The sequence below is a fragment of the Sminthopsis crassicaudata genome, chromosome 2 (genome assembly GCF_048593235.1).
Source record: "Sminthopsis crassicaudata isolate SCR6 chromosome 2, ASM4859323v1, whole genome shotgun sequence".
Lineage (NCBI taxonomy): Eukaryota > Metazoa > Chordata > Mammalia > Dasyuromorphia > Dasyuridae > Sminthopsis > Sminthopsis crassicaudata.
In genome coordinates this window covers 200,655,400-200,678,018 of record NC_133618.1, presented here as the reverse complement: position 1 = coordinate 200,678,018, position 22,619 = coordinate 200,655,400, and the positions used below count along the sequence as shown (strand labels likewise).

General features: G+C 34.6%; 1 long non-coding RNA gene across 1 annotated transcript in view; it reads right to left on the bottom strand.

Annotated features, from left to right (window-relative positions):
- Positions 1–8,316: 8,316 nt before the first annotated feature.
- Positions 8,317–22,619, bottom strand: part of LOC141553348 (uncharacterized) — a 46,323-nt gene continuing 32,020 nt past the window's right edge. Inside the window, exons 3-4 of the long non-coding RNA XR_012485414.1 lie at positions 8,547–8,600; positions 8,317–8,394 (exon numbers count right to left, since the gene is read on the bottom strand). This is a non-coding gene — a long non-coding RNA (uncharacterized LOC141553348). The remainder of the gene's footprint in view (positions 8,395–8,546; positions 8,601–22,619) is intronic.

Genomic DNA, 22,619 nt, shown 5'->3' with positions numbered 1-22,619 from the left:
GTATTCAATAGTAGTACATGCGAATTATTTATGAATTATTTATGCATATATGTGTATTTTAATTGACTGAGAAATGGATGGATGGATAGACAGACAGACAGAGTCAGGCAGATGAGCAGACAGACAAGTATATAGACTGATAGATAGGTAGGTAGATAGGTAGATAGGGTGTGGGTTTGTACTTAAAAAAACAAAAAACAAAACAAAAAAATATATAATGTTTAATCAGAAAAGTTTGGAGATCACTGCCTTAGAGGATATGACCATCTTCATAGCTTTTAAATCTTTCAATCCAATTCCCTGACTCAGTCTTTGCTGACCATACCATACTTTTGTATTCATCTTTCATTACCAAAACTTACTTTTATCTTCTGAATCTTGTTAGAAGTCTATATTAGTTGATAGATTCTCTCCCTGTTTATCCTTATTAGTCATTTTAGGCTTTTGTCTTCATCCTAACCATGTGTTTTTCCAATAATTGGAAGGGTTTCTCTTTGTGTTTTCAGATTTTTATTCTTGAAATAGTCTCATGTTTCTTTGGTTGAAATACTCTGAAAGTTTTTGTTGAAAGGATTACATAGATCCTTTCTTTGAGACTTTTGAAATTTGTTTTTTCAATCTATGCCTCAGTTTTTCCTCTTCCTCTAGCAAAACATCCTAAAATGGAGAACTTCCTTTTTTATAGATGCAATTCTTTAGGAACTCTATATTAAACTTACATAAAATCTGCCTTTCTGAAACTCACTACTTAGCATGGGGCCTAGCATAACTGTGATACTTAATAAAAGCTCATTGAATTGAATTCTAATAACACAACTACATAAGTAAAGGCAAGAACAAAAATATTAGTGATAACCACAATTTTAAAATGAAACATTAAAAATAGATTGCACAACTAATGGCTGAGTGTATATACATACCTGAATTAATTAGTATTTGTTTAACATTTTAGAATTATTTTGTTTGATCTTTATTTATTTCATGTTTAGAGACAGTCTATATTTCATTTAGCACCAAAAATCTCAATGTTCTTGAAATGTAATAAAAATTATATAATTTTCTCTCCCTCACAATGTTGCTTCAAGAATATACTTTATAAATTGCAAACACTATAGAGAAGTAATTTATATTAGGAAATACCAGGAAGCTTTATTTGAAAAATTCTCTTTGCAAGAACTTCAATCTCTGATGTCATAGATGCCTTTATCAGAGGGAGCAAGAAGAGTAGGAGACCTGATATACGATATCTTCCTAGAAGTTCAATTCTCTATTTTGAGAAATACAATGCATCTCTTGGGGAGAAAGAGACAGGGAAAGCTTTGAATATCGATGAAGCATTTGGGAGGTACACAACTCTTCTGGGGAAAATTGGACTAGTTTCATTGTTGAGTCTGTACTAATTTTCATTTCATTTCAGAAAGAACCACTTTCTTACAGAGGCAGTCTTACAAACTGCAAACAATTCTGGTTGTGGGTGCTTGAGACATTAACACTTCTCAATGAACTTGGACTAAGATCAGGAATTCCTTTCCCAAGGATCCTGGAAACAGATCAGCTAGTCAGGTCACTTACTATTGACCTAGACTGTTCATGATAGCGAGAGTGAATGAATTTTCCAGAGTATTCTCTTCATAAAAAAGTATTTTAATCTCTCATCATGTACTAGCTAGTTCAAAATGGACATGTCAAACCAAGTCAGCTGTTTCTCTGGCTCAATTTATAATAATGTCCAACCAGAAGGCAGAACAAACAAAACCACACTCCAGCTCAAATGGGAAAGAGTTGAATACATCATTAGATTCCCATAGTTATGGATGAAATAACTGGCTCAGGCTTTTGAGGGGAGGGGAAAGTGCCATCAGAGTAATACCCAGAAGCTGATCCAAGAAATAGGATTTGGAATGAATGAATGCTAAAGTCCCTTCCAAGTCTGAGATTCTATAATTCTAAATTGTATATGCTCTGGCCCAGGAGAAAAATATGTTTGGCTTTTCACCCTGGCCAGTTGTTCAGGGTGTGTGGGGATTACTCTGTGTGTATATGTGTTTGTGTGTATGTGCATGTGTGTGTGTGTCTACGTGCACACCCATACTCACACATGTTTTCATTTTTTAGCTCATTGGAGAAATGACAACCCACATATGTGGTGGGCCAAAGATTTCTGACTTTCTGGTCCGGACTGGGTAAAGGGAATATTTCAATTCTAAAAAAACTAACAGGTGACCACCAATTATTAATTAAAGAGATATACCAAGCTCTCCAAAAAAAATTAAATGAAATGCATTTGCCTTTATGACCTTTGTTTTAAAAAAAATAATCTAATGGAAAAACTGTTAATTTATTTAGTCTGAATTTTTGAAGTCAGAATATGACTATAAAAAAAGATGATTAGAAGGGCTTGGGGAAAGAGACCATTTTTATTCATGTATTTGCTTTCCTCAGTTCTTTGCATATAGTAGATACTCAGTAAGTATTTGTTAAATTGAAGTTGGAAGGAAGTATGTGAAATTAGAGGCAGGAAGGGCATTTAAAGGAGAGACATGGAAAAAAGTTAGCTTTTAATAAATGCATATTGATTTAAATTGAAGCAAAATGGTTGGGAGAGGAAGATGAAACAGAAAAAGCCAAATTCTATAAAAAATCACAAGTCCATATTTCGGTATTCCCCACATGTTCTCAAAAACCTGAAAGAGAAATTGAGTAAAGGGAAGCCAGCCTCTCCCTTCCTTCTTCCTCACAAATAAACAAATAAAAATAAAAAATAATGATGATAATAATTCAAAGAAGAAGGCTTGTATCTTCTAGAGCAATACCACCTTGCTGCCAATACACCAGGTGTTTCCCCTATATTATAAGCAATTTAAAAGATTGCTGGCTCCCAGGCCCTGACAGGAGGCATTTGAGGCTATACAAGGGCTAGAGGACACACAATCTTGGAATGTAACTGAACCCTTCCTAGAAGTAAGTGTTAGCACATGCCAATGTCAGCTGTGTCCCAGTGCCGGCCCTTAATTTAGCCCTTCCGCATTGTCTTGGAGCTTTCGAGGTGCTAAGCATTTCTGTGAGCGTGGGCACAGATTCCTAAACTGGGCTTCTGACCATGACAGGGCAGCCAGGCCCTGGAATGGGCTGCAAGTAATATTTATAGCTTCTGCTCTAACTTTGTTTTCACTCAGCCTGGGAAGAAGATTGTTCAGTGGGAATATTTTTAGATCTGATTAGGATCCTAGCAGTAGTGAATGGCCAGGGAGTGGCACCAAGATCCCTTTGCATATACATCTGCCTTCTTATAGCAAGCATGTTTTTAAACCTGTCTGCCTCTTCCATTGGCCAGGATGGTAAATGACAATGAAGAGGTCACCCTGACTTCCTTCCAGCTCTGACTCTTGCTTGGAATCCACAAGAAACTAATGAATGGATCTGTGATCTATCATTAATCAAGGGCTGTTTCAGCTCCACAGGAGAAATAGCCCTCTCTTGAACTCTCCTGTGGTTCAAATATATCATTGTGACTTTTGCCACATTGTACTTGCTGACACGCATGAAGGCAAAGGAAGGCAAAGAACTTTTCAAACTTTTCCTAAAGATCACAGACTCTCAGTTTTTAAGCAGTTGGTACCATGTAGACCTATTCCTGTTATCTTGTTTGTTCTGCTTGGGATTCAATTAGATTAGATATCACTTTTCTTTATTCTTTATTTATCTGTATTACAGGAATTAATGCCCTTATGTAGAAATTAAGCCAATCTGGAAGTTGGTCTTCAATCTATGTAATCTGTCAAAAAATTAAAATTATACTATGGGAAAGAGAGCATTGAGTTTTGAAGCAGGACTGGGTTAGAATATGGCTTCTTTTCCTCAGTTTCCTGATCCTCAGTTTCCTTAGCTACCAAATGATGAGATTCAGGGCTTCTTAATTTTTTTTCTACTCATGTCCCCTTCTCACCTGAGAAATTATTACATGAGTCTGGGTATATAAGTATATAAAAATTATACAAATCAAACATGTACTGAACCATGATTTCATGACACTCATATTCGATTAAAATACCCCCTGTGAAGTGGTGAACCACAACTTAAAAAGCAGGGAATTAGATGATCTCTAAACTAATTCCAGCTTTAATACTCTAGTGGACTTTTTTTTGGTTTTGTTCGTTTGTTTGTTTTTTTATATCAGAAGAACAGAGTTTTAGTCCCAACTCAGCAACTAATTTGTGATGACACTCTGAATACATAGTTTCATTTTCTTGTCCTTTAGTTTATTCAACTAGAAATTGAATGGGAATGGATGAGCTAAATTGTAAAGTCTTTTCCATTTCTAACTCTACCATGAGGCTTGGAATTAACAAACCTGTGTTGAGCACCTCTTGGGTGCAGGACATTGTCCTTGTAACAAACAGATAAGTAAAAATTTAGTTTAAAAAAAAATCAAGATATAAATAAAATTCATGAGTGTTGTCTGTCTTCTTGAAACCCTTACTAATGACCTATTTAGTTAAACTGATATTATATTATCAGCCTATTCTTTATTTTATGTATTAGATTTACTAAATAGGAGAAACTATTGCTAAGCAGCCCTCTCTTAGGCACTGAGAAAATATTAGAATCAGTTAATTCAGTCCAAAAAGCTGGCAACTTAGTGAAAAGAATCATTTTAAACAGTTATTTGGTAATAAGAATAGCTGGCATTTATTTAGCATCTTAATGTTTTCAAAACTCTTTACATATGACATTTCATTTGTTGCATACAACAAACACTGCAAGATTAATTGCTACAATTATTATTACCAAAGTGTTACAGGTGAGAAAACTGAGGTTGATGGAAGATAATTTCCCTGCCAGTCCTAAAAGCTACTAAACTACTAATAGAAACTAAGTATCTGAAGCAAGTCGTCGTGATCTATATTCTGCCACTGGACCCAGATGGCTCTGGAGAGGAAAGTGAGGTAGATGACCTTGCACAGCTTTCCCTCACTTAAACTTAATTCATTTCCGTGTCATGGTATCACTTTCCTGATGTCATGATCCCCTTCGAGAACTAAGGACAAGCAACAAAATATGAGCTAATATCTCTGACTTAACAAGAATTTATGAAGTATCTCCATGAGCTAGTAGAATCATATGATTTAAGAAAGAAGGAGACCTTAGAGCCTCTTGAGAACAACTTCTTATTATTTTACAAATGAGGGAGGCCCAGAGTAATAAATTGACTTTCTCAAGGTTGCAGAACTAGCTTGCAACAGAGCTGAGACAAGAAAAGTGGTCTCCTGACTCCAAATACAACGTTCTCCTCACAATATGGCGTTATTCCCTTTAAATAGAAAATATTTTTAGTTCTACACAGTACTCTCCAGGAGTTAATAATATAGCTAGGGAGAAAAAACACACAGGCATGAAATATTGAGAGCAAAATGAGAAAGAACATAAAAAATATGGTAAATGTTTTATACAGGAAATTCTCCTGATTCTTGTTTCCTAATTTGTTGTTTCAAATAGTTACTATATCCCTAGATAGCCCACAAAACCAGGATCATAGGCATTGAACCCTTCCCCTCTCAGGCACAAATAATAAGTATAAATCCCTTTTAATAAAATGTTATACTTGAGTTACTTATTGAAGACTTTTCTGGTCCTATCACTATTCTATCATGATACATTAGTGTAGAGAGAGGTTTGGATTAAAAAATTTGGGACCCAGTCTCACTTACAAACTTTAGCAAATAAACTGAGTCTCTTCTTTATCTGAAAACTAAGAATAATAATGCATACACTAAGGAGCAACATGACATGAGGAAAGTATAGAGTGCCAGCCTTGGAGTCAGCTAGATCTGAATTCAAGTTGTGTCCTTGACATTTATTGACTGTGTGACCCTAAGAAACATAATTAATCTTTGAGAGTTCCAGACAACATTAGTGCTACAAGTTGCAAAGCAATTGTTGATCTACATTAGAAAAGGGAATTTCCTCATAAGGAATGCTTTTTAACAATGATATTGTGAAATTTTTAAAAGTGTCTTCTTTTCAGCTGTTATGCAAAGAATAGCTTTATGAAATTAAAATTCCATGTGAAAGTAAACTAGTATTATTAAATTTCAGATCTGTGGGTCAATCTGGGGAATAACCAATGTATATTTCTTCTAGTTGACATGGACTATAGAAGAAACCAAAAGGGGCAAAGCAAAATAGTAGAGAGGCTGAATGATACTACTGAAAAAGCATTAAACTTAAGAGTTAGGAGATTTACTACCTTTTCTACCACTAACTAGTTTGGTGCAGATAAATGGTGTAGTGGATAGAACCTAAGTCTCATCTTCCTGAATTCAAATCAGGCCACAGACACTTACTAACTGGATGACCTTGACAAGTCACTTAATCCTGTTTCCCTCAGTTTTCTTATCTGTAAAATGAGCTGGAAAAGGAAATGTCAAATCTCTCCACAATCTTTGCCAAGAAAACCTCAATTGGAATCATGAAGAGTTTGAAACAACCAAAGAGCAAAGTTTGGTGACTTTGAATAAATCGTTTTAGTTCTTTGTTCTTTAGTTGCCTCATCTAGTTAGACTAGGTCAATCAATTAGAAAGACAAAATGAAAACAAAGTAACTTCAAAGAGCTTACATTCTAATATGCAAATATGTAGGTATATAAAGCACAAGCAAGCATATATGTCAACCTTGTTAGAGAGGGAACTAACAGGTGGGGCGGATGTGGGGAGACAAGGAAAGACTTTCTATAGAAAGTGGTATTTTAAGTAAGTACAATAATAATGATAATAATAATAATAATAGTTTTAACAACTGGCATTTATAGAGCATTTTAAAGTTTTCAAGGAAATCACTAATGTCAAAGGATAGAAGTGAGGAGAGAATAAATTCCAAAGACAGTGTTATATATAAAGCCTAGAAAGCCACTATGACTTTACTATAGAGTACATGGAGTCAAACAATATAGAATTACACTCATAAATATGCTAATAAAAGATGGTACCTGTTTGTGAAAACCTTAAATTCAAAACAGAAGTATTTATATTTGATCCTAGAGGGAGTCACTAGAATTTATTGAGTACGTAGGTGATATGATATTTCCAAATCTATAGTTTCAGGAAATCACTTTAGTGACTATAAAGAGGGTGGATTAAAGTGAAGAAGGACTTGGAGCAGAGAAAAAAAATAGGAAAACATTGTGATAATTCAGTTAAGAGGTCATAATGATTGGGGCAGTGTAAGTAGAAAGAATGAAAGTGATGCAAGAGATGTGAAGATGGAAACAAGAATATTTGGTAATTAATTAGAAATGTGGAGTAGAGTGATGACTTCTGTATACTAGCTATCAATATTCCATGATCTAGGACAAAGCTTCTTAAACTGTGGGTGTAGCCCTTTTTGAGGTCATAGGGACTCATTAAAATTTTGGCAGTATCCAAAAGGAGGACTGAATATGGATCACAACATAGTATTTTTGTTGTTATTGCTGTTTGCTTTTTTTCTTTCTCATTTTTTCCCTTTTTGATGTGATTTTTCTTGTATAGCATGATAAATATGAAATGTGTTTAGAAGAATTACAAATGTAATTTGTCCCCTTTCTAGGGGAAAGAAGGTGAGGTGAAGGAAAGGAAAAAAAAATTGGAACACACGGTTTTTGCAATGTTTTTTGTTGAAAACTATCTTTGCATGTATTTTGAAAATAAAAAAGCTATTTTAAAAATGGCAATAGTAAAAGGTATCACATATTTCACCACGACTTAATTTTTTTATGTAAAAATAAACAAGTACATCCATCTCATTAATATGCAAATTTACTTTCATCTGTAATAAATGGCAAAATTATATGCATATCAAAGACTTGTTTTAAAATAATTTCTTTATGATTTATTAGCTGTAAATATTTGATTTGTACATCTATCCATATACATATGTACTAAACATATACATACATATACTACCAGGGTAGTGTAAAAAATTTTCAGGTGAAAAGGAGTCAATGAGTTAAAAAAGTTTTAAGAAGCCCTGAATTAGGGACAGATAATTGAGAAAGGAAAATTTTGAGTTAGACCCTTTACAAAAACAAAATGCTATAAATATCAGGTCATGATTCTATATGACTTTAAGATGCACAAAGCACTTTTCTTAGAACTGCATTATAAAAGAGGCAATGGAAATGTCAGTATTCCCATAATGAAAATGAAGTCCAAGGATATGAAATGATTGACTGAAAGTCATATAGCTAGATTTTAAGCTTCTTAAGTTGTATTACAATATTATTTTTGTACTCTGTACAGTTAATCAGAAATAGTGTATCATTTGCCAAAGGCACTATTACCTTTAAAACTGCTACTAGAAGATGGTAAATCAGCTTGATTGTTGGGTCCCTAAGCAGTGAGGCAGAGTTATAGAACCTGAAAAAGAAAGAAAATGTGGAAAAGGCCTTTCCTGCCAATGCAATCAAGATGTCCCTTCCAATGTTCACAACTCCAGTATCCCACTGAAACTTTTAAAGTCCATTTCTACTGAAGGAAAGGAAAGGAAAACAGAATGTCATTTACCTTACCTTGTATAACAACTACTCCTCCAGAAAGGCCTTTTGTAGTATACAGATGAATGGCTAAAGTGAAAGAATTGAAAAAGTCAGTTGCATGTCTAAGGATTCTTGGGTCATAGAAACCATCTTATACTTCTACTGGAAGGACCTGTAACATAGAAAGGAGAATGACTTACTAGAGAAAAGCCTTCTAATACTACATCCTATGGTCTTTTCTCAGTATCATGATATTGTTCCTCTTGATCTCATTGTGAGTACTCTCACTTGTATGCTAAGGATAGCAACAACTATATAGTAGACAATGAAAAATTATTTTTCTATAATTGATTTCTAAAAATAGTATTTGACTTTTATCATCCACTCTTTCCAATAATTCTATTCCAAAGAAGCAGTACAATGGAAAGAGTGTTTAGATTTGAAACCCAGAATCCTGGTTCTTCCAGTCAGTACTTATATAGCCTTCACCTCTCTGGGTTTCAGTTTTCAGAATTGTAAAGTAAAAATGGATTAGATGACCTGGAAGGTCACTTCCATCTCTAATCTATACTGCTATGCACCTGGGAATCTAAAGTGGCTCTTATAGGAGATTTTCCTATTGCAGCACATTATTGAAGAGGAAATAATGAAAGATACTGCAGTAGGATGACAGAGTGGGAAAGAGCCACAGAATTAGCAAGCAAGTAGAGTGAACCAAAGCCTGACTAGGGAAAAAATGATGTGGGGTAAGGAAAAAGTCTTGCAGGTTAGACTCTCTTCAACCTCCCTCTCTCCATGAGGAAAGAAGTAGGCAGAAATGCAGATCATAACAAGACTTAGAATAGGATTCTTAAATAGACTAGTTGATCAGTGGAATAGGTTAGGTTCACAGGGCAAGATAGTGAATAAAAATAGCAATCTAGTGTTTGACAAACCCAAAGATCCCAACTTTTGGGATAAGAATTCATTATTTGACAAAAACTGCTGGGAAAACTGGAAATTAGTATAGCAGAAACTAGGCATAGACCCACACTTAACACCACATACTAAGATAAGATCAAAATGGGTACATGATTTAGGCATAAAGAACAAGATCATAAATAAATTAGAGGAACATAGGATAGTTTACCTCTCAGAACTGTGGAGGAGGAAGGAATTTGTGACCAAAGGAGAATTAGAGATCATTATTGATCACAAAATTGAAAATTTTGATTACATCAAATTAAAAAGCTTTTGTACAAACAAAACTAATGCAAACAAGATTAGAAGGGAAGTAACAAATTGGGAAAACATTTTTACAGTTAAAGGTTCTGATAAAGGCCTCATCTCGAAAATATACAGAGAATTGACTCTAATTTATAAGAAATCAAGCCATTCTCCAACTGATAAATGGTCAAAGGATATAAAAAGACAATTTTCAGATGATGAAATTGAAACTAGTTCTACTCATATGAAAGAGTGTTCCAAATCACTATTGATCAGAGAAATGCAAATTAAGACAACTCTGAGATACCACTACACACCTGTCAGATTGGCTAAGATGACAGGAACAAATAATGATGAATATTGGAGGGGATGTGGAAAAACTGGGACACTGATGCATTGTTGATGGAGTTGTGAAAGAATCCAACCATTCTGGAGAGCAATTTGGAACTATGCCCAAAAAGTTATCAAATTGTGCATATCCCTTGATCTTGCAGTGCTACTACTGGGCCTATATCTCAAGGAAATACTAAAGAAGAGAAAGGGGCTTATATGTGCCAAAATGTTTGTGGCAGCCCTTTTTGTAGTGGCTAGAAACTGGAAAATGAATGGATGCCCATCAACTGGAGAATAGTTGGGTAAATTATGGTATTTGAAGGTTATGGAATATTATTGTTCTGTAAGAAATGACCAGCAGGATGAATACAAAGGCTTGGAGAGACTTACATCAACTGATGCTGAGTGAAATGAACAGAACTAGGAGATCATTATACACTTCAACAATGATACTGTATGAGGATGTATGCTGACGGAAGTGGATATCTTCAACATAGAGAAGATTTAATCCAGTTCCAACTGATCAATGATAGAATCAGCTACACCTAGAGAAAGAACACTGGGAAATGAGTGTAAACTGTTTGCATTTTTTGTTGTTTTGTTTTTTTTTTCCAGGTTATTTTTACCTCCGGAATCCAATTCTTCCTTTGCAACAACAACAAAATTCAGTTCTGCACATATATTATCTAGGATATACTATAGCATATTTAATATGTATGGGAATGCCTGCCATCTAGGGGAGGGGATGGAGGGAAGGAGAGGAAAATTCAGAACAGAAGAGAGTACAAGGGATAATGTTGTAAAAAGTTACCTATGGATATGTACTGTCAAAAAATGTTATAATTATAAAATTAATTAAAAAATTAAAAAAAAAAGAATAGGATTCTTTATTTCTTCTTCCATAGCTAAACTCATGTAGTTTACATTTTAGCTCAGAATTTCTTTCTTGAACTACCAAAATCATAACCTAATTGGTCTGCCTAATGCATTATAGGAAATGTCTAGAGTACTGTCCTTGTAGTCAGAAATATCTGTCTTGGAATCTTCCCTCTGAAACTTTCTAACTGACTGATCCTCTATAAATCACATAACATCTTGGGGACTCAGTTTTCTCATCAATAAAATGAGGGATTTAGACTCAAGGATTGATAAAATCTCTTTTAGCTCTAAACATATAACTCTTTCCCTTTCTAATCCATCCTCCACAAGCTAATGAATTGATTAAAGTGCAAGTGTGAGCATGTCACTCTCCTGAAGTAATAAACTTTAGTCTCACCAACTCTAGATAAAAGTATGGTTTCATCTTTACCTCATCCTTTTAAAAATTCTCCTTTTTGTAAATTTATTGGCTCATCTCAGAATATTTCTAAACACATCTTTCCATTAAACTTTTATCTTCTTGGAAAGGCAGGATGAGAGGAGGGTTGGAGTCCTAATAATTTTACCTTCTGCCCTCCAATACCAAAAGCTGGGGCAAAAACTCCTCTCCTCAGCCTCAATCTACCTGAAAATAAACTTGAAGCTTCTCTCTCTTAACTTTGAAAATAAAAAAGAAAAGGGAATTATACTAGGTTGGCTATGAGCTCTGAGAGCTGGTTTATCATTCCTTCTTTTAGAATATAAGGCAAAACCTTTGGTTTAGGATTAATTAAAATGCAACCCCTGTCCTGGGAAAAATAGCACATTCTACACATCATCCAAAGCCTTGGTGACAACAATTTGTTAGGACACACAGGTAAATTTGGATAGCAAGAGAGGAACAGAGAGAAAGAGGCACACCAAAGGGATTCTGCTGAGAGAAGGAAGGTCAAGTTGGGCAGGGTGATCAAAGGGCAGCTGGAGGTCACTGGGCCTGGGGCTAAGGGATACAGAAAGGGGATGTGGAAACATAAACTTCACAAGACTTCACTATTTCCTCTGCCTCCCCCTCCTCCTTTTTTAAGCTTTGCTGAGTCTTTATTCTCCATTCTCTCCACCCCCTTTGCCTCCACATGCTGACTCAAGCTCTCCCCTTGACTTCAAAGGGAGCTTAGCACAAGAAAGCCTGACAGGAGCTACCAAGGCCCAAAAGGATGGGGACCTGGTTAGCAGTCTGTTTGTTTATAACCTCCACCCTAACTTGGAGTTCCTTTGAAGTCAGGGAGTTTAGAAATAAGATCCTATCAGGAGGCTGGAAAGTAAAGTCACAAGTAGGCCCTGGGGGAAGCCTAGATTTTTCTTTTTTAAAGAAAATTAGGAAGAAGGGCTACATGACAAAAATAGGAAAAAAGAGAAACAGAAGGGGACAGGGAAAGTACATTTTAAAAAGAGGATTCAAACTAATATATTTGAGGCTAGAATGATGTTGTAGGGAGAGCCCTTGAACTAGGATAGAGTTTCTTAAACTTTTTCCACTCAAGACTCCTTTTAATCTGAGAAATTGTTATAGTATCTAGGGTATATATATAGTTATATAAAACGTATACAGATCAAACATTTATTCTTAATAAATCATCAAAACATTTATTTTAAATTCTTTGGTGTACACAAAATTTTGCCATTTAATAATGATGAATGCAAATTTGTACACTAATAAAATCAATCACTCATTTTTACATAAAGAATTAAATCTTGGTGGAATATTTGATATCCTTTACTATTACCAAATTGTTTGCAACCTCCACATTCAATTATGTGAATCCCTACTTACAGTTTAAGATGTTTTGTACTAAAACCTGGATCCTACTCTTTCCATTTACTAGGGAGGTTATCATGATCAAATGATTTTTTGCCTCCAACTGTATTACAGAACATAAGTACTTTGCTTTTTTCCACTCTAAAGTAAAAGATTTGGTTGATAGTTCCTAAGGCCTCTACTTGTTCTAAGGGTTTATTATGGATTGCTCTAAAGCTTCCTTTTGTCTTCAGTTACTGAGAGAGAATGGAGAACTGAAATCAGTTATTTTTAGTAGGAAGGAAAGAAGCAAAGAAGGAAGAAAAGGAAGCAAGAAAGAAAGGAAGCAAGGAAGGAGGGAAGAAAGGAAGGAAGGAAGAAAGGAAGGAAGGAAGGAAGGAAGGAAGGAAGGAAGGAAGGAAGGAAGGAAGGAAGGAAGGAAGGAAGGAAGGAAGGAAGGAAGGAGAGGGGAGGGAGGGAAAAAGAGATGGAAAAAAAAAGGAAAAAAGAAAAGAAATAAAAAAAAGAAATAAAATAGCCCCTACCCTAAAGGAGCTTAATAGCCTTGAATTCCTTGTACCCAGATTTGAGTTTTATGCCCAAAACTTACCAGTTGTATGGCTTTGGACAAAGAATTTCACTTCATTTTGTCCTCAGAATATTTATCCAAACAGGATAACACACATGGTTGTTGTAAGCAAATTTGTAAAGTCTTATAGCAATATGATTATTGACTGTAGCTATTGCTATTTTTTTTTTAATAAATGGACTGTATCCCTTTATAACTTCTCTACTGAAAACCTTAAGTAAGGAAAAAGATGCCAATTTCAAATGGTATAAATTGGTTTTTAATGATTGGCAATCTTTACTTCATCCCCCTATCTTTTACCCAGGTCCCCAGTATGTTGTAAACTCATTTAAATATCATAGATAAAGAACTGGAAGGATATTTGAAGCCATTTAGTCTAGGGAAATTAAGTGACCTGTAGTGAATGTCATATAAATAGCAAGCATCAGAGGTGAAATTTGAAATTACTCAATCTGAAAACTAAATAAATATTTAGAAGTAGATGATTAATGAATGAAATATTTCCAATTGGCCAGGAGGTTTGTCAAAAATTGGAATGTCCACTCAGTAGATGAGCAAGTATGTAATATATTTATAGCATTCTTTCAGTGCCTTTAATTTTACAGTATATTCCTGAAGTCATATGCTTTAAATTTGGAACTATCCTTAAAGAGCATGCAATCCAACTACTTCATTTTGTTGTTGAATAAATTGGGGCTTAGAGAAGAGGATGCATAACAATATTTTTTTAAAAGTTTGTTTTACAATTTCCCAAAAGTAATCAGTCTACCCATACAGACACAGGCATGCATACAAGCACACATTTACATTTGGAGAAAAAAACTGTATGTTGGCCATCCTGTTGTGAAGTCATTGAGTTATGCCCTGATCTTTGTGACTCTGTAAGTCATATTGTCCATGGGACTTTCTTAGCAAAAATACCAGAGTGGCTTTCCATTCCTTCAACAACAGATTAAAGAAAAAAGAAGTTAAATTATTTATCCAGGATCATGCAACTGGAAAGAATTTGAACTGGGAGTCAAACTCAGTTCTTCCTGATTCAGGTTGACCATACAGTATCTATTATAACCTGTTAACATAATAGATATTGTTCATCTTCTAGGTTTTTCTGTGATTAATCCTGTAAAGGGCTGAATCTGGGTTGATGCACTGAGGTCAATCACCAAGCACTTAAGGTTGATTACCAATTGGATAATACTCTATTAGCATATGCTTGGAGAATGGCCCTGCCTACTATTCTGTGCTGGCTAGATCTGTTGCTGTATACAGAAAATTGTAAGATTAGATTTGAGGGTAGAGTGAAACAAATAAGAGTTACTTTTTGGCAGTGGAGAGAGAGAAAGAAGGTGTGGAGATTCCTATGTCCATTCCCTGAACTGCTACCCCAAAAGACCAAGAATAAAGATCAAGGACTTTTGCTTATCCTGATTCCCGACTGATATCCAGGAAGCTAACTCAGTCTTCACATAATCCTAATTCTTTGAATGCTAATAGAACTCTTCCAAGGAGTTTCAGTAAATATCCCAAGGGTGAATACATCCAGCACTCTCTCTAATTAAAACTGGAGCATCTGAAAGTAATCTAACATTCTGAGAAGACAACGAGTTTGAATCCCACCTCAAACACTTTCTAGTGACATGATTCTCAGGAAATCATATAACCTTTTTGGATACTAGTTTCTTCAACTTTACAATAAAAGGATTTGACTCAATGGTATCTAAGGCCTTTCCAGCTCTAAATTTATGATCTTATGAACCATAGGAAATATCACTTTAATTTAAATTTTACATTATATGCTTTTTTTTCTGTGACAGTAGCAAATTCCTTTGCTGAATATATAAATTCCTTGTGTAGTGACTCAACTAATGGGATCAGCTAGTCATCAAATCTCTGTTTTATCTCTCAAATAATCTGAAACAATTTTGATATATACATAGAAGACAGGTTGTTGGGGGGGGGGGGAGAGCTTTTAAGTGGTATTTTGCTCTACCAAATCAAAACTCTCTATGCCTTCCAGACAACTTGTGATGGCAAAATTATGATTTTAATCCCATGTGAAAGCCTGCTTGTGGCTAACAAATATTCTTGTAGAAAATATCCTCAAACCAGGCAGAAATCATTCACATAAAATTTATATAAATAAATATGTAGGCAAATAGATCAGTAGTTTGGGGTGGTTTTTTTTTTTTTTTTGTTTGTTTGTTTTTTTCTTTTCTCCAGGTATTAGTAGTATTAAGGTCTAATATATTTCTGTGCCTTTGTTATCTTTTTCTCTTTTATACACCTTGTTAATCAGTTCCTCAAAACCTTACAATTGTGTTTCCTCAAATCTAGTTCTCTATGTACTCTGGATCTAGGGCATCTGCTTTTCACATTCTTGTTCTTCCAATTCTTTTATCAAAAATAATATATATTATATATAAGTATGAAGCCTTGTATAGTCTCTCTAAAAGCCTTAAGTTTTTCATCCCTTATTCCTGACATATTTGCGAACTTTTTTTTTTTTACATCCCCACTTATTTTCATGATTCCACTGAAGTCATTAGGTTGTTGCTAAAACCCCAGAGGCCTGTACATTAGGCTTATGCTTTGATGAGGCATATTTAAAAGGTTTCAATTATTCCTTAGGTAGTATCAAAACATGATTAGTTCATGATGATGCCCCCAATTAAAAAGTGAAAACTATATGACAAAATATTAGGAAGTCAAAATTCCAGCCCTGTTCTAGGAGAGGTCATTTTCTCTTGCAAGGCTCTCAGAGTTTCAAGGTGATTTTAACAAAAGAACTTCAAAAAATAAAAAGAATGGGGTAAATCACAGATATTTATGGGAAATTAGAATAGTTAGATAAAGTTTTTAGTAGAATAAAATAGCATGCTTTCTCAAAGGGACAAAGCATCATGGCATAAGCCACCACTTCTTTCATATCGCTTTTTACCCAGGGTTCCAGTCACCTGAGAAACACTTATAACAAAAACAAGCAAAGACATAGTTTTATACCTTACAACTTTTTCTTTCTCTTTCTTTCTTTCTTTTTTTTTTTTTTTTCTTGGCTGTTTTAGAAACTTCAATCTGAGAAAAGAAATTGCAGATGTTACTGCTACAGTCTACCATTGTCCATGGAAATTGGTCAGTACTTCCCTCTTTTCTATATATCCTCCCCTACTTTCTCTCAAAATATCCTGCCTTAATAATACCACTGTCAGAGGGAAAATGTATTCTTTAATCCTGATTTTATATTATCTCTGTCTTTGACAGAAATGCAACTTCCAGGACCATTATCATCTTAGGCCCTTTTCAAAGCACAGGCAGGTCAAGCCTCACCAGAAAGATTGTTCGTTTGATTTGATTGAAAGATCTAATTGAGTCTACATTGGACTTTCTTTACCTTTTTATCCTCTGCTATCAGTATTGGAACATACATTATGCTTATTTTCATAGTGTTCTTTTTTTTGGCAAATGTTTATCATGAGTACTACAATGTTAAATGACCAAATATTCCATGAAATGATATTTCTTGTTGCTTCCGAATGCACAATCAAACCAATTCCACCAAGTGTTCTATTGGCCTGTCCAATGAGAACTTGGGCCTCATATTTTCACTTAGGTACAACTTCCTTTTTTCCTCCCACAATCATGGGAGAAATGGAACTGCAGGGAACTGAGGACTATTTTGTTTGTTTTCTTTGTTTCATTCATTGTCATAGCCAGAGTTTCTTATCATGTGGCCAGCAGCCAACTATTAAGCCTCTCCAATCTTAGGTGAGTCCTGAGAAAATACTTTGCTTTTTATTAGGATCCTAACTTTACACCTTTCGATTTGGATAAAACTTACCAGAGCATGATAACCTCTACCATAGACAACCCAAGATCATCTTTCTATGATAAGATATGGGCAACAAGGTGGTACAATAGATAGAGGACTAGGTCTGAAATTGGGAAGACTCATTTTCATGAGTTCCAATATGGTCTCCGATACTTCCTAGCTGTGTGAATCCAGACAAGTCACTTAACCTGTTTGCTTCAATTTCCTCATTTGTAAAATGAACTGAAGGAGGAAATGGCAAAACATTCTAGCATCTTTGCCAAGAAGACCCTAAACGGGGTCAAGCATCAGATAACTGAAAAAAAAATTACAATAACATGATGAGATATAGAAGTAAGACTTTACAGAATCATGATAATAAAAAAGAATAAAAAATCAATGTGATCTGGTACACAAAAGAGTACACATAGAGTAAGGGTTCTTAACTTTTTTGTCATGATTCATGAATTCCTTCCACATTCTTATGAAATCTATGGACATTTTCTCAAGATAATATTTTTTAGATTCAATTAAATAAAAAAAAATTACAAAGAATACAAATTATATTGAAAAATAGTTGTAAAAAATAAAATCCACATATCCCAAGTTAAGAGCTCCTCCTTTTGAGTAAAAGAAACTAGGTTAGAATTCTTTCTCTGCCACTTTTAAGCATGGATGACTTGGTCTAGTTTTTCCCCATCATTTGGGCCTTAGTTTCTCCTTCTTCAAAATGAGAAGCTTATACAACTAATTTTTAATGTTACATCTTTCATTTTATGATTATGTTGGAGCCATGGTACTATTTCCCTTCTCTAAAATCTTTTTGTACTTAAAACATAAGACTACACAGTTTAGCACTTATTAAATCTCTAATTGCTCCTGGTGGAAAAACCCTGTCATACTTAGTATGTAGCCTCAAGTTCTATTATTGCCTTTTAGTGATTTCATGACCTTAGATAAGTCACTTTCATAAATCTACTCTGGGGGTCCACCAAATATATTCACTTATCTGTCACCTAGAGATGCTATGGACTTATGTCTAGTGACAAATAGATAATAGGCAACAGAATCAAGACTAGGAACCAGGTTCTCTAGTTCTAGTTCTGGGGCTCATTTCACCAATGCCAGGGTTGTCTCCGGAGTTTTTTATTTATATGTATATATGTGCATGTATATGTAAATATACATATGCACATTACATATATGTTTGCATGTGTGTATACATATAAATATGTATTCTAGGTTTATTTTTTTAACTAATATCTAGCTTTTACATAGCTAACTCATTTTACTTCTAATGACAACCCTGGAAAGGAGATGCTCTTATTATCCTCATTTTACAAATATGGGAATTGAGACAGAGAAAGGATAAATAACTTGCCTAAACTTGTGCAAAATAGATAAGTGTTTGAGGAAGGATTTGAACTCAGATCTTTCTAACTCCAAGTCCAACACTTTACTCATTGTGCTACCTACCTGCCTGTTAAAAGTATGGTTATGTAAAATGTGCCTTGACCCTTCCCTTCATGATTTTAGCATTCAAGAAAGGTTTGCCAGGCTTCTCTTGGCCTGTTGTCTACCCAACTCCCAGAGTTCTCAGCAAAGCACAATTGCTTCCCGTTTTCATCCCCAGAGATGATTAGCATATGCAGAATGTCAGCTGTATTTCTGAACTTGTCAGCTGGAGGTTTTCTGTCTGTAGGATTCTAATGGAGTCAACAGTAGTTATAGATATGCCCTCAGTGACAGCACAGTAGGCTGCTGGAGAATGAATACTAAAATGTGATTTATTTCCCCTGGTGGGTCTGGCATGTGTCTTCAGATGTCTGGAATACATGGTACATTATTATTAGGGCTCAACTATGTGCTCTAGTAATCTCCTAAGAAACACAGAGGGGAGAATGCATATCTGAGCATACACACACATATATATCGTTTGTCTCTCTATATAGATATATACATATGTGCTATATATATATTGCATGTATACATATATACTGGCAAAGATTGAAGATGTATAGATATCAATATATTATGCTTAAAGGTAGAAAAAAGATAAAGTACAACTAGACAGAAAGGATAAAGAGAAGAGAAAGAAATAGAGAAAAGAGGGAGAGGAGAGAGAAAAATAGAGGACAAAGAAAGAGAAAGATGGCACAAAAGAGAAGAGAGTAATAGAGCAAAAATGATGATAAATATTGAGGTAAAGAAAATGAGTAAAGAAAAAAAAATTTGAAAAACTTAAGAACTCTGATTAATACCATGTCCAGCTGTGGTTCCAGAGGATCAATGGCGAAACCCGTTACCTACTTCCAGAAAGATCACTGATAGTCTCTGAATGAAGAATGATACTGAATGAAGAATAAAACATATTCAATAAATGAATTTAATATGCTTAACTGTATTTGTAATGAGGTTTTTGTTTTTCATTGCTTTTCCTCACTTGCATAAGAGAGAAATAAAGTAAAATATTTTAATTAAAAAGTTTCAGTTTAGAATGGGGTAGAGGCAGAAAATAGAGATAGAAAGAGATAGAAGTAAACCTTTCCCTAGAGTCCTTCTCTGATATTCCAGGCTCTTGAAGATTTTACCAAGGCAGTACAATCTTTGGAATGTCCTACATAGTTGGCAAGGCTTCAAGTATGGGTCTTGATGCTTTAATAAGACTAGCTAAACCTGGGGAGGCTCCTCACCAGATCGACTGGAGGGTGGTGAATTTTTGAGTCATAATAACGGTCTAGTAAATCATTAACAGGGTTGTGAGCCATGTTGGTGGTGGAGGGAGTTTCTCTATCAAAGGGATGAAACTTTAGATCCTAAAATTACTGAAGTCTATAGCCATCCTAATTTAATACCAGTTTCCTCATTTTCTTTACTATGGTGTGAAGATAACGCTGGAATCTTAGAGGCTGTTCCAATAGAATGCCAACCAAGCTGGAACTGTGTGCCCAATGTCTAGTCTGACTAAATTAAACAGGTTCATCATCTAAAACTCAAGCAACAGAAGATAAATCCCTTGGTGAATTTCTTTGTTTATCTTGCTTTAGTCACAGGAACTCACAAAAACCCTTGATTAAGACAGAATCTTATACCTTAGAAAAGAAAGTCTTTACACCTGTGAAATAATAGAATCTTGTAGAATTGAAATCCATATATAATCATAATTATCTGAAAGTAAGTTTACATGCAAATTTCCAAGCATTTACTTAATAGAGTCTAAGTAGTTTAAATTATAATAAGAAAGAAATGCAACATTAAGGTTCCCCAAACTTTCAGGGGTTTGATTTTCTTCCCCAAAGGTTGCACTCAATATTGTATAATGTTAGCATATATTTTTCCTTCTATCCAGAAAGTGCCTACCCAAATTCCCTTTATAAATTTATATACATAAATAAATATAAAATTATTTGTATGATCTTTCTCCATCTGACACACAATCCTCTTTGGAAGTCTGTTCCCTGAAAATGTAGGTATCAGAAAAGAAAACTCAGGCTTTACTGCAGTGACATGAAGGATGAAACTGTTTATTTTCAAGAAATAGTTTAGTTACGTTAACATCAGTAGACCCAAGTGATAAATTTAAATATTTGAGGAACTAAGCCCTTATTTCTGTCTTTTATTTTGAGATGCAGGAAAATAAATATACACAATTAAAAATGTAGAGTTGAACCTTAAATCCATGTCCGAGAAAAATTACCATAGCTCCTTTGCTTTCCTAAAGATAAGTCACCCCATTACCCAGTCTTTTTCCAGAAGTATTTGAGTAATTTAATTTAAGATTCCTAAGCTAGGACATAAACCTAAAAAATATCCATAACCAGATCAAAAAATCTAAATGCAATTGATAGCATAAATCACAATGACTTTAAAATAACCAGTAAGCTTTTTTTGGGGGAAAAAAAAATGTGGCATAGTAAATGGAGGCCTACTCTGACAAAAAGAAAACTTAGGTATATATCCTTCCTCAAACACATTCTAAAGTAACTAGTATTATTTTAGCACCCCCAAACAATTCTTTAAAAGACTATAACAGATAACTTGACCTGAACAATCATCCTTAAGTTCCTATGTGCCAGATGTGCCATTATATACCAGGTATTGACCTAAGTGTTAAAGATACTAAGACAAAAATAAAATAGTTTCTGCTCTCAAAGAGCTTATATTGGAGGAGATAATTTCCACACTAGAAGTTCCTATAGAGGGTATAAGAAAAATAAGCACTCCTTGACCCCTGAAAACAAAGATATATTTCTTTGAAAATTTGAGGACCCATATTTAAATATATACAGAATAGACTCAAATTTATAAGAATCAAGCCATTCTCTAATTGATCAAAGCATATGAACAATTTTCAGATGAAGAAATTGAAACCCTTTCTAATCATATGAAAAGGTGCTATAAATCACTATTGATCAGAGAAATGCAAATTAAGACAACTCTGAGATACCACTACACACCTGTCAGATTGGCTAAGATGACAGGAAATGATAATGATGAATGTTGGAGGGAATGTGCAAAAACTGGGACACTGATACATTGTTGGTGGAACTGTGAACAGATCCAACCATTCTGGAGAGCAATTTGGAAGTTTGCTCAAAAGTTATCAAACTGTGCATACCTTTTGCTCCAGCAGTGTTTCTACTGGTCTTATATGCCAAAGAGATCTTAAAGGAGGGAAAGAAACCCATATGTTAAAAAATGTTTGTGGCACCTCTTTTTGTAGTGGCAAGAAAGTGGAAGCTGAGAGGATGTCCATCAGTTGGAGAATGGCTGAATACGTTATGGTATATGAATGTATAGAACATTATTGTTTTTTTTGTTTTTTGTTTTTCCCCCCCCGATACTGGGGTTAAGTGACTTGCCCAGGGTCACACAGCTAGAAGTTTTAAGTGTCTGAGACCAGATTTGAACTGGGGTCCTCCTGAATTCAAGGCTGGTGCTCTATCCACTGTGCCACCTAGCTGCCCCGAACATTATTGTTATGTAAGAAATGCTCAGCAGGATGATTTCAGAGAGGTCTGGAAAGATTTACATGAATTGATGCTAAGTGAAATGAACAGAACCAGGAGATCATTATACATGGCAACAGCAAGATTATACAATGATTAATTCTGATGGACATGACTCTCTTCAACAATGAAATGATTCAGACTAATGATCTTGTGAAATCCAGAGAGAGGACTGTGGGAACTGAGTGTGGTTCACAATATAGCATTTTCATTCTTTTTGTTGTTGTTTGCTTACATTTTATTTTCTTTCTCATTTTTTTCCAGTTTGATTTGATTTTTTTTTGTGTCAAGATAATTGTATAACTATGTATTCATATATTAGAGTTAACATATAGGAGAGGTTGGGGAAAAGGAGGGAAAATTGTAACACAATTCAAAGAATTATCCATGCATATGTTTTGAAAAATAAAAAGTTTTAATTTAAAAAAAAAAGAAAATTAGGAGGTCTATTTATGGAGAAAGGAGCTCTGTAAGAAGGTTCTTTAAGTAGGTGATACAAAATAGAAAAAAG